Here is a 12,937-nt window from a genome sequence, read left to right as displayed (position 1 = left end):
TGAATTTAGCCATGTCTATGTCCAAATCTGCTCATTCTCGGAGCTTGCATTCAAAGAGTGTACATAATTGACTTTTTAACTGCTTTTCCAATTTCCGACATGGACCCAACTTTACATACATGTGTGCAGGGGGTAGGGACATTAACTGATGAAGTTTCAGATTTTTAACATGCACACATTTAGAGTAATATCCACTTTTCCGCTAAAACCCCCCTGAACATACCACCGGTTCCTACCACGTCTTAAACTGTGGGCAGAAAAATCACAAGAATTATGGTATCATTTATAAAATTTTCACATGTCCGCTCTATGAGTTATTCATCTTTTTAAAGTTATGTTCTGGCTCCAAAGGGGTGTGGTTTACCCTCAGCACAAGGTTGAATTTCTGGTTCTTTCCAGTTCTGCCAAGCCAGCTTGCTTCTCACAGGCAGTGCTCCTCCCAGCTTCTCCAGGAGGAAGCCACTTTTTACGACGTCTGTAATAAAAAACCTTTGCCTGAGTGGAGAGGGCTTTGTTCACTCTCTGGCAGAGCACAGGAAATTCAATTATCAGATGGATGGCATATCCTCAGCTTGGGCAGCAAAAGGAAGGTTGGCCTGGGAACACAGTTGTGACTCAAGTTACACTCCTGATGGGGGTTAGTTGCTAGGCAAAATCAAGTTCCTTAAGCCAGACCTTCAGCTAACTTTTTGTTGCTTTTAAAATAACTTGTAATTTTACACATGCAGCTAGAATGCTGATTCTAAGTGCAAAACTATGACATTTCAACAGTTACAAAGGCATGTGACACCAAACATAGGTCACTCATTTAATTTAACATTTTCGATTTTGGTGGTTTTAAATCCAGTTGCAGTTAGGCTTAAGCTGCTGACTCCATAGCATTTTTGTTATAAGCATTGTTTTTGGGCTCTTCATTTCCCAGATTTTGTAGGCACACAAAACTCCATTCTGCCAAATGTCTGCTGGTGTTCAGTGAATATTTTGCACATGTTGCAATGTTTGAAATAGGCATTTTGCTTGCCTTCAGAAAAACACACAGAGTGGTTTTAAAACGCCGGCTTTTGGATAGTGGTGAGTACTGGTACTGCACTCATTTTTGGGATTTAAGAAATGAATTCCCCACACTTCTAGGTTGCATTTGGCAATCAGCATTGCCATTCCCAATGGTTTCAGACTACTGTGCGGGTAGTCCAATGGTGGTTTTAAAGCGCTTTGACGCTAACCGGCGCTACTGTTTTTCCTTTGGCAACCCATTTCCCTCATGGCAACCCGGCCTTTCATTCTCGCACTGGTGGGTGGCAAGTGAGGCAACCATTTTGGTGGGCGCACAAACTGCGCAGCTTTCCTGGATTTCGGCGCACATGTGGGTTTTCCGCCATCTTGAATTTCCTAAGCCCACAGCACCAAATGTTGTAGCAGGATAGCTTAAACGTGGGTCAGGACACCCAACAAGTCCCCCCCACGCGACTGCACTTTGAATTTGAGTCGATGGGGAGTCGCGTGCACAAGGGTTTTGACCCATGCACCGGTCTGTCCGCATAATCTTCTTCCTCTTCTGTAGATGGCACAGTTCAGCATCTTCTTCTCCATCCGGTACTGATCGATCGGTTTTCCTCGCCGGTCCTGATGGGAGTATTGGGCGGTCCACTGGGCCCATTGGATCTCCGTTCCCGGTCTCCGGATCGTCCTTCTTGGTCATCCTTCATGGTTTCATCTCTCCTAGGATGATAAAGCAAAAGCGGCAATATCTACTCATAGGCGATTTTTTCCACCACTGTTGAGACAGTGGGGCAGCATATGCATTTTATCATAACGAAACATTACATTCTTATTTTAATAAAAACAGTATGACTAAGAGACAGTTTCATACAATCACAGTATGTTAGAGACTAGATGTGGTATGTTTTATGATTGGAACTGAATTAGTCTGATACAGTACCCGCTAGGATTCCAGAGGATTCCTCCAGTTGTTGCAGAGTGTGCCTGGGATGGCAACATTTCAACTGGTTTATGTGGACCCACTTGTCTTCCCCCTCTGCCGAACCACCTTTGGGGATGCGGATCTTGTAGGCCACAGGGGAGATCTTATCGACGATCCCAAAGGGTCCCTTCCATGTAGGCAAAAATTTGCGCTGCTTGGCCTGGTTCCTTTGGAAGTTGTATAGATAGACCCGGTCTCCCACCTGATATTCCTTCCTGGAAGTTTTCAGGTCATAATGGGTCTTCATGCTATCAGTCGATCTTTCTAGATTCCGCTGAGCATAAGCAAAAGCATGTTGGAGGTGTTTCCTTAAATTCTCTACATACTCATGAGTAGTGGAGGCATTTATCAGTGTCTGCTCTTGGGTCCTGTAGAGCAAATGCTGAGGAAGCACCATCTTGCGCCCAGTCATCAACTCAAATGGTGACATTTTGGTTGCAGATGAAGGGGTAGATCTGATGGCCATTAGGACCAGAGGTAATCGGATATCCCAACTTGGCCCAGAATCTGCCACAAACTTCTTTAATATGCTCACAATTGTCCGGTTATATCTCTCTACTGCCCCAGAAGAAGCTGGTCTGTAAGCAATATGCAGCTTTCTCTTGACCCCCAGTATCTCCCACATCTTTGTCATTACTTCACTGGTGAAGTGGCTACCTCTGTCTGACTCAATCCTTTGAGGTAGACCAAAACGGGAAAAGATGTGGTTAATCATCAAGGCAGCTGCAGTTTCTGCCTTGCAATTTGGGGCTGGGAGACATTCCACCCACTTGGTAAACAAGCATGTCACAGTCAACATGTACTTATTCCCCCTAGCCGAGCGAATCACAGGGCCTACAAAGTCGATTTGTAAATCTGACCATGGCAGTGTCATCCCCCGCTTTTGTAAAGGCGCCCGGTGCGTGAGGGATGATGGCTGAAATTGTGCACACACAAGACAACCCTTCAAATATTGGTTGAGGTCCTGGCCCATGTGTGGCCAGTATGCAACCTCTCTTAAGATTTCCAATGTTGTGTGAAACCCCCTATGACCGGCAGTGGCCGCATCATGGGCGTGACTTAACATCAGGCTTCGGAATGAGGTAGGAACCACCCACTGATCGTGGCCAGCTTTGGATTTCCTTACCAGCAAACCGTCTTGGATTCGGAACATTTTTGGACATTTCATCAACACTCTTAGGTCCTCTTTCCCAATGTAATCGGTATCCGTCAGGGGAAAGTTCTCAGGGTCCTCAAGGTGCTGGTAAAATTTACCAATAATTGGATCCCCCTTCTGAGCAGTAATCAAATCAGCATCAGGGGTCTCCTTACTCCATTGTGCAATTGAGAGGTCGTTGTGAGCATTTGTCTGGGACCTAGTGATGGCAGTGACCTGGATTTCCCCCAACAGGGACTCAATCTCAATTAGATCCCCTTGGATGGCCCCGGTTTTGGCCAGCTGATCAGCTAAGTCATTTCCAGTTTTGTCTGGTCCCTCTACTTTGGAATGACCCTTGATCTTTTTCCAGTAGATGGTCATCCCATTCGATGTGACCAGATCATCAATGTTTTGGATCAACTTCCCATGTTTCAAGGGTTTGTTGTTAGCACATAACATGCCTCTGGTTTTCCAATTAACCAGGTGCTCCACGAACCCGTTCCGTACATAATCCGAATCTGTGATTATGACCAGTTCGTGGAGTTGATGCTGGACAGCAGTGAGGATGGCGTGATGCACAGCCATCAATTCTGCCACCTGACTACTTCGGGGACCAATTTTGTATCCAGCGGAGGGTTCTGGGGACTCATTCACCCACGCATTCCCTACGCCGGCCACCAGTTCTTTCTCCCCGTTGTTGTCAACATGGTAAGAGCATCCATCCACATACACAGTGGGCATTCCCCCACACTTGTCTTCTTCAAAGACTTTGTGGGGGGAATTAAGGTATGCCTCCATGTTGTCCTTTATTTTTAGACTTTCGTCCTCGAGACAGTTTTCTCTGGCACAATCATGCAAGTCAGCCAGACCTTGCGCGAGGGGACTCTTCTTGTTTTGGCCATATCTGACCTCCACAGGAAAGCCTTGCATTGACAGAATCCAGGAAGTAATTCGGGAATTACTCACATTTCCGGCCCGGATTCTGTCACTTTGGAGATATTGCAGAGGCTGGTGTGGAGTCTCCACTATGATGTGTTCCCCCTGGATAAACGGGCGGTAATTCTTCAATGCCCACACCGTTGCCAGGAGTGCCTTCTCACAATCGTTGAATTTTTCCTCCACAGAGGATAAAGTTTTGCTCGCATAGGAGATTACTTTATTGACCTTGTCATGCTTTTGATATAATACTGCCGTCAAGCACGTATTAGAGAACCCTGTCTCCAGGAAGAACTCCTTGTTTCTGACCGGGTAAGCTAGGCAAGGCGCTTGTGAGAGGCTTCTTTTGAGTTGTTTTACTGCCTCGGCTTGTTCTGGACCCCATTCCCACTTGACCCCCCCCTTCAGGAGATGAATCAGGGGTCTGGTGATCTCTGCGTAGCCCTCAATGAACTTTCTGCTGTAATTAGTCAGTCCAAGGAGGCTCCTTAGTTCCCGCAGAGTTGTGGGGTCTTTCAGTTTCTGAAGTGCTTCCACTTTCTTTTCCTGGGGACAGAGACCCTGAGGAGTAATCTCATGCCCCAAGAAATTAACACGGGTTCTACACCACTGTGCTTTCTGAAAGGAAAGTTTTGCTCCGGCGGCCCTCAACTGTGTCAGAACATAACGGATCTCTGCTATGTGTTCCTCCACAGATGAACTTTTGATGAGGACATCATCTACATAAGCCAGGTTACCCCTCGTACCCAGGTCGGGCATGGCCTTATGTAGGAAAATATTGAACTCATTACCGGAGTTAAGGTATCCGAAGGGAGTCCGGGTCCATGTGTACTGCTGGCCCCCAAAGGTAAAAGCCAGCTTGTATTGGTCCTCCCTGCTGACAGGCACGGTCCAGTACCCATTGGTCAGGTCTATTGCAGTGAATACCTGTGACCCCTGGATCTGGGCCAGCCCTTGGTCAATGTAGGGCAGTGGCCATCGGGAAGTGTGGACCCGTTTGTTGAGCTCCCTGAGGTCAGCGCAGAGTCTCCACTGGCCGTTTGGCTTCAATATTCCCAGCACCGGATTATTGAAGGTGCTGTGGACTGGACGGATTATTCCCCGGGACTCAAGGTTCTTAATTATTTCAGTAAGGGACTCCATTGATGCGAGAGGCAAGCGATATTGCTTCACAAACACTGGAGTCATGCCAGGGTCCGTGGGGATTGTTGTGGTGTGGATGTCGGTGCGACCACAGTCATATGAGTCTACCGCAAAGAGATCTTGGAAATCCAAGAAAACTTGTTTCAACTTTTGCTTTTGTTCCAGAGTCACACAGGCATCAGCTAGGTTGACTCTCTCTTCCACCATCTGCCTGAAGCCTGGGAAGACTTCTGGTTTGGCTATTTCAGCGGCCTCCTCCAGCTGGGTGGAGAAGTCCCTGGTCAGAGTGCTGATTTGGACCGGAGGCTTCAGGTGGGAAAGGCAGCCCTCATGGACCTGGAAAATCACCTCATCCCTCCTGAAGTCACAAGTCACATCTTCCTTACCATAGGGGCAGGAAGTGTACACCAGGAAGTTCCCCCCATGCCGGGTAAAAATCCTGTCTGGTGTTGTATGGTCCTCACTGTCACTGTCAAAACAGTCCTTGGGGATTGGTCCTAACAGTTCATTTACTAAGTCGATGGAAAAATGTCGGTCATCAACCGCCATTCCAATAATGGTGCCTGCGGCTAGAGTACTACTCTTTAAGTCGCTGTTATCCACCTCTATTGGAATGGTGTCATGTTCTATGTTGACTAATGGAGTCGGGTTTACCCCCAACCCTTGCTGTTGGAGAGAAGCATTTAAATGTATGTAAGCATCAGGGTTTTTCAACTCTTGTCCCCTTTTAACTTTCACTTCCAGGGAGAATTGTCGGGTCCTTTCTGGGATGGTGACTTCCTCTTTAACCTGAATTTCAACTGCATAAGGTAGCAATTGAGCTGACCTAAATGCTTTTTCTGGATCATCAAAGCCCATGGGATTATCCGCTAATCGGGACCAAGCTTTGAAGTTTATTAGGTCCAAACTAATGGCAAAGCGATTGAGAATGTCACTGCCTAAGTAAAAGGCGGCAGTGACGTCTCGCACGACCCAACAATTATGGACTATGCTCTTGTTGCCAATGGAGATTTTGAGCATACACCTGCTTGGCAGGAGATGTTTTGAATTGGGTGCTTCCAGGTCCATTTCCCATTTGTCTATCAGTTTGAAGGTGGGAACGGCTGGATCTTTTGGGAGTTGGCGGAACATGGCTTCGCTGATGAAGCTCTTACCGTTGTTCACACACACTCGAGCGAGAACAGAGTCCTTCCCATCATTTAACTGAACAGGGATGAACAACTGCTCTCCAATTTGCTGAATCTCAGCCAGGCTCTGAGCTGATTTCACATCTTTCTGGACTATAGGAGTGGGAGTTTCAGATTGTGGATTGGTATAGAATTTCAGAGTGTTTCCTTCCAGCGTGGAATACCACTTTAGACTGGAAGGAAGGTTGATTTTCAGAAATAGAGAGGACCCCCCATCACCAGTCTGTTGTCCTACTGCTATTACCGTCACGTCTGGAATTTGGTTGTTCTGGAAGTGAAATTCTACTTGGTCAGATTTTTGTTCAACCATGTGGCATGTGCCGTTTAAACTAACATGGTTGACACTCTGTTTTAATTTTATTGGTCGGCTAGTCTGGGTCCAGAGGACCTTGTTTACGCAATCTATTAGGGGTGACAACCTTCTCAGGAGGTCATTCCCTAGTAAACAAGGGGTGCCCTCTGGGGTCACAACTATGACCGGGTGTTTCAACTTATGTCGCCCGATCTTAATGTCCAAGTCTGCCGTCCCCTCGACGGGAATTTCCTTCCCGTCAAAGTTCTGCAGTTGTCCAGGAAGAGAGGTGAGAGGAATTTGGTAATTCTCTCCCCTTCCTGCATTCAGTTCGTCAAAGGCCCTTCTGGACAGAAGGGTAGCTTGAGATCCAGTGTCCACCAGCGCTGAAATCGTACCCTGCCCCTGTACTTGTACCGGGGCATAATATCTTCCCTCCTTCTCCTCAAGGGGGCACAGATAATGTACATTTTTGGACAACTGGTGGGCTAACTTTCTGGTTTTGGACATCGATAGCGAAGAGATTTGGGCAGAATTCTGTGGAGAGTCTTGGGAATCTGAAAGAAAAAGTTGGCAACTGGAGATCAGAGCCATTGTGGGTTCCCCTGGTTCCGGTTCTGGGCTGCCCCCCCCTTTTTGGAGGCAGTCGCCAGGTCGGGTTTGAACCAGGGGATTTTCTTGCGGTTGGTTCTGGGATGAGATGGTGGGCGGCGGTAGCTCAGTCTCCACATCTCCCCAGTCAGGATTTGCATCCCTAGGGACCCATTTTTCTTTGGGAGGAGTTCCCCCCTCTCTGAAGGAGAAGATCCTTTTCCCAGGATCCCCTGAGGATCCCTCTCCCTCAAATTGGAAGATCTGTACCTCCTCCTCAAACTGAGTCTGTTTGGGTCTTTTGTTTCTCCTACCCCCCCTCTGCTCCTTAGGAGGCAGACTTTCAGGGGCAAGAGATTTTGTTTCCGGTTCCTGGGTTTCCAGGGGCTGTTTACAAGTGAGGAAGGAAGCTTCCTCCCAGGCTTTACACCCCCCTTCCCTTTGTGCCTCCTCCCTGGGAACCGGTGAGTTATCGGGGTGCTGCCCCCGTCATTGTTCTGGAGCACCAGGTCCAGAGTTGGGTGCGTTCTGCGCCGGCATGCTGATCTGAGGGTTCTGCTGAGCCCTCAGTATGTGACCCATATCCCGCGCCATGTTTTGGACCTGGCGCTCTAACTGGGAAACCCGCTCAGGCTGATATGGGACCCTGTTTTCTCCCCTGGGCTGATCCCGGGAAGGGTAGCTGTCCCTCCTCTGGTAATACCCCGGGTTGGGAAGATTTGGGTACCCCTCCACCCTTGGCCTCCCCTCTCCCGGATTCAGTGGTCTGGGCTCAGGGAATTGGGGAAAGAAGGATGGATGGTTTTGGGGCTGAAAGTCGGGTGGATATCTGGGGAAAAAGTTCTGCCCAGGGTTTGGTAAATTTCTGCCCTCCTGTGGGAAGTTTGGAGGGAAGTTCCCTGGGTTAGGTGCTTGTCTGGATCCCCCCCCTTGGGCTGGAGGAGTCCACACATAACCCAGGATGGGTCGATTTCCCTTGTAACGGGGACTTACATAATCAGGAGAGCGAGGGACCCCATTTGTGGGGCTGCCTCCTTGGCTCCCTGTCTGTGACTGACCCGAGGACCTCCTGGGCCTAGCATTATTAGGTGCAGGCAGGTTTTTAGGCCCCCCCATCTCCAAATCCAAAACGGGGGTGACCTTTACCTCTGCCACCTTGGCAGCAGCAGGGGTGCTGTTGGCTTTGGGGTTTGGGTTTTTCTGGGCATTACTTTTGCTATCTACCGGTTTCTGCACCTCATAGATGCGGGTAGCCTGTTCAATGACCCAGTCTAAAGATCTTTTCTCGTGAAAATCCCTCACGAGCTGGGTCATGATATATTAGGGCAAGGCATGGAAAAACGTGTTTATAAATTCACGGCTATCCGTGCGCACCCTTCTTGTGGTCTGTGCAAAAGCCCGCTTTAACTCCTGCACAAATTCTTGTGGGGCCTGATCCTCCCCACATTGCAAATTGTAGGCTGCCTTGCGAGCCTCTTGAGGATTTCTGTGAACAGAAAAATGTTTCAGGATGGCCGCCTTATAGGTGGACCATCTTAAATGACTTTGGTCCTCCAGCCCCGCAAAGAAACTGGAGTATTCCGGGGAGAAGGTCCACTTTACATATTGAATGCAGCTTTGGCTGTCCTTCAAATGGAAAGTCTCCATCATTTGTTCAAACAACTCTAAGTGCTCCCAAACAGAATACTTAGCGTTCTTATGGTAAGGCGTGATGACGCTCCTGATCGCCTTAATCTGCTTTAAGGGGTCCTTGAGCAAGGCCCTTTTTGCCTTATTGGCCTTTTTGGTTCGGGTAACCCTTGTCCATTCTTCGTCGGACTCAGAGGCACTGCTCCCAGAGGTTCCCGTCTGTTCTTCCAGGTTTTCCCGGATTCTGCGAGCCTGGGAATGGCTGGCAGAATGTGGGGACCTGGTCTCCTGTGTCCTGCGCAGTTCAGAGGAGTCTTCAGATTCCTCCTTGCTGTCAGGATTTGATGGGTACCCCCTCCACTGACCTAACTGGGCAGAGGTTTTCAGGATGCCCTTAATGGGCCTACTCTCCTGGGGTTCCCCATTGAACTGTACTGTACTTGGGGGCCCATACCCGGATGCCCACCCCTCCATTCCTGGATGGTACTGGCCTATGAGCCCCATACTCTTAGCTGGATAGTAATCTGCCATCCCTGTGGCCCTGTGCTCATGTGCGCCCGGGGACACGGGGGTGGTAGAGTCCAGGGACTGGGGAAGATGAAGGCCCCTGGTGTTAGGGCTCCTGCGGTTATGGTCAGGAGTCTCTCTTTCCCAGCGGACCTCATCTCTATCCGCCCCTGCTCCCTGTTGCAATGCAAGAGCCTGCATTTGTGCTTTCAGTTCCTCTGTTAAGGCCTTACTCGACTCTATCAGTTTCTCCTGCATCGCTACCTGTTGTTGGAGCCTATCATTGTGTTCACAGAGGGCCTCGTTTTCCCTCTGTGCTTCCTGGTTGGTCCTGGAGAACTGGGCCAGTCTTTGCTGCAGGAGGGTTACTTCCTGAGCTGTGTCCCTATTGGCCTGCTCCTTTCTTGCTAGAGCATCCTCCACCCTCCTGGTGTGCTTTAACAAGTTCTGGTGTTCTTTTTGGAGATCACCCAGTCCCTGGTGGGCCAGGTGATTTTCTTCCATTTTTCTTTTTAAATGGCAGACTTCCTGGCCTAAGGCGTCTCTTTCCTGACTAAGAGCCTGCATTTGTGCCGCCAGGTCGTCCCTTTGCCGTTGAAGGGCACCAGCTTTTTGGCGCTCCTCATCAAACTCTGCCTGGGTATACAGGTCTTTCAAGATCAGCTTGTTGCTCTCTACCTTCACTCTATCTAGATGACTTTGCAGGGTGGCTACCTGCTCCGTGCATGCCCTGTTAAAGTCTAATTGTTGCTCCAGCTTTTTCTGGCTCTGCAGTAAGGAGTCCAAACTGTCTTGGTGCTCCTTCTGCAGGGCCAGAAATCTGGTATCCTGTTCTGACTTTTCCTTTTGCAGCACATCCATATCCTCCTTTATTTTAGTAATGTACAGTCTGCTGTCATTTTCTGACTCCTGGCTCCTCTGCAGCCTCTGCTCAGAAGAGTCCAGATCAGATTGGACCTTCTGTAATGCCATCTGTTGCCCATTTGCCAGATTTTGGCTTTCAGCACATCTATCCTGCATGTCTCCCATATATAGGTACAGGTATGCTGCTATCCTGGCGATCTTATTGTGTTCCTCTTTGGCTTTAGGAGCCACATATAGTTCACTCAGGGCCACATGTAATGGACCCTGATCTCTATATATATCTGACCCTGTTTCAGTGACCTGTTGTGTGATGGCCTGCAACCACACATCCTGGCCCTGTTCGGTCCATTCACCTCTCACAAATAGCTTATGCAAGAGGTGCTCTCTGGCTATTTTCATGTCTACTAAGGTCGTCATTCTAGAGATTGGTCTCTGTCCTGACTTACAGAAGTTAGTATTTTATTTTTGCAGAACAGAACTTTTCTTGGAGTGTCCCTTTTGAGGAATGCTTCACAGCGTAATGCAGCGTGGTGATCCGACCGGATGTATGTATCCCGTCAGTTAGCACACTGTATTAAGCTGCACAAGTGGTAAATCTAACCCAACGTCCCGGACGAGCCCCCAATTTGTAAGAGGATTCAATTCAGCACTACAGCCAAGTTAACGCCTAGTCTAGAATACTGAATGAAAACCCTTATTGATATATCTTTAGGTCCAGTTCATGCGTTCTGGATGACTACCCCTATATAACACCCCTCTCTTGGAATCCCCCTGACCCCACTGAGCCAAGAAGTAGTTCTGTTTTGCAAGTTTAAAAGGTTTATTTGATAATTTAAACAATAGATATATATATGATACTTTATAATAAATTAATAATTGAATAGCACACTTAATCTGATATGATAAAGATCAACAACGGAGAATCTGGCACTAGCACACTTCTTATAATCACCAATGAGTTGAGATGAAATGGATAAGGTAGCACACTGGTAAATAGGAATAAAAGAAGAAGGTGGTACAAAATGCTTTATAGAGTTCAAATGGATGCAAGGTTGAATGAATGAAATACAGTATAGAAATACTCGATATGATTTCAACCAAACAATGTAATCACTTTTCTCTGGCAATCCCCTCCCCCCCTTGATGCAAGGCAAGGAAATGGAAGGAACACACAGTTCTCAGAAATGCAATCAAACGTGATTCAGTTCAATCCCAGCAAGCTTACAGAAAACAGATAGGAGTTTTGAAAACACAGGCCCAAATGCTTTGATATGTGCTAGCAATGGATGAGAAATATGCTGGAAATACTTTTTAATTCCCTTTCAGAGGTTCAGGGTGAGTGGTATCTAGTTAATATTAGTCCAGGCTCACACTAGCAATGATGCAGGGATAGTTAGCAGGTTAAACGAATTTCTGGCAAATGAAATCAGGCAGCAGCAGTTTTTTTTACATGTGAAGAAATTGCAAATCGCGGCAAAATTCGCGGATGCGTGTTCCGCGATTGCGGTAAAACTATAAGAGGTAGGAATGCGGTTCTAGGTTCCTAGGAAAGCCACGATTCTAAGCTATCAGAGGAAAGTTACTGCAAGTCTCTAGCTCAAACGGTCGCGGAGATATGAGCGATTTAGTAAAGGTCGTTTTTGGTTTTGTAAATTTTAAACGCACACTTTTTCAAAATGACAAGTGACAAATTTTTGCAGCTAGAATGACAGGTGACAGCTAGGAGGCAGTTCTACTTAGGTTAAATAGATTGAATTAGATGAATTTAAACTAAGAGATTGGTTCTGCACAGTTTTCTAGGTACTCACACTATATTCTTGAGTGAAATGGGCCTCATCACGGATCTGGTCAGGGTTTTAAATTCGCCTCTGGTCTCTGCACTTCACAGTGATCTGGGTCAGCTCTCTCTGGTTCTCTGGTCTGGGTCTCTAGTTCTGGATAGATTGAAGTCTCTAGTTTGGCTCTCTGGAGGGTTGATGGAGGTAAAGTATGGATTTTTCCGGCAGAGCTTCCAGCGGCTGATGGATTTGGAAAAAAAACCTATCTGTCCTGTCTGTCTGCTTTTATGTGTTTAGAATGTGGGTGTGTTCTAGCATCACTGACCCTACCTCTCTCTCAGCTTCTAATTGGTCAGCTTTCATTCGTCCCCTTGATTGGGGGAATGAAATGAAGTGTCATCATGATGAGGTCTGTTTATGATACAGAGAACCCACCCCTGTCAACTTTACACACAATCTATATCTGACCTAAAAACATATTTGCACAGGTACACATTTGTTTAAAATTACATATACATGGTGTGGCTGAATTTAGCCATGTCTATGTCCAAATCTGCTCATTCTCGGAGCTTGCATTCAAAGAGTGTACATAATTGACTTTTTAACTGCTTTTCCAATTTCCGACATGGACCCAACTTTACATACATGTGTGCAGGGGGTAGGGACATTAACTGATGAAGTTTCAGATTTTTAACATGCACACATTTAGAGTAATATCCACTTTTCCGCTAAAACCCCCCTGAACATACCACCGGTTCCTACCACGTCTTAAACTGTGGGCAGAAAAATCACAAGAATTATGGTATCATTTATAAAATTTTCACATGTCCGCTCTATGAGTTATTCATCTTTTTAAAGTTATGTTCTGGCTCCAAAGGGGTGTGGTTTACC

General features: G+C 47.2%; 1 protein-coding gene across 3 annotated transcripts in view; it reads left to right on the top strand.

Moving 5' to 3' along the window:
• The window catches only part of COL5A3 (collagen type V alpha 3 chain), an 899,023-nt gene that overhangs the window by 724,943 nt on the left and 161,143 nt on the right, over positions 1 to 12,937 (top strand). The gene's annotated exons all lie outside the window — the stretch shown is intronic.

This window comes from Ambystoma mexicanum, chromosome 3q (assembly GCF_040938575.1).
Source record: "Ambystoma mexicanum isolate Mex_15411 chromosome 3q, UKY_AmexF1_1, whole genome shotgun sequence".
Lineage (NCBI taxonomy): Eukaryota > Metazoa > Chordata > Amphibia > Caudata > Ambystomatidae > Ambystoma > Ambystoma mexicanum.
The sequence above is the reverse complement of the archived record's forward strand: the minus strand, read 5'-3'. Positions and strand labels throughout refer to the sequence as shown.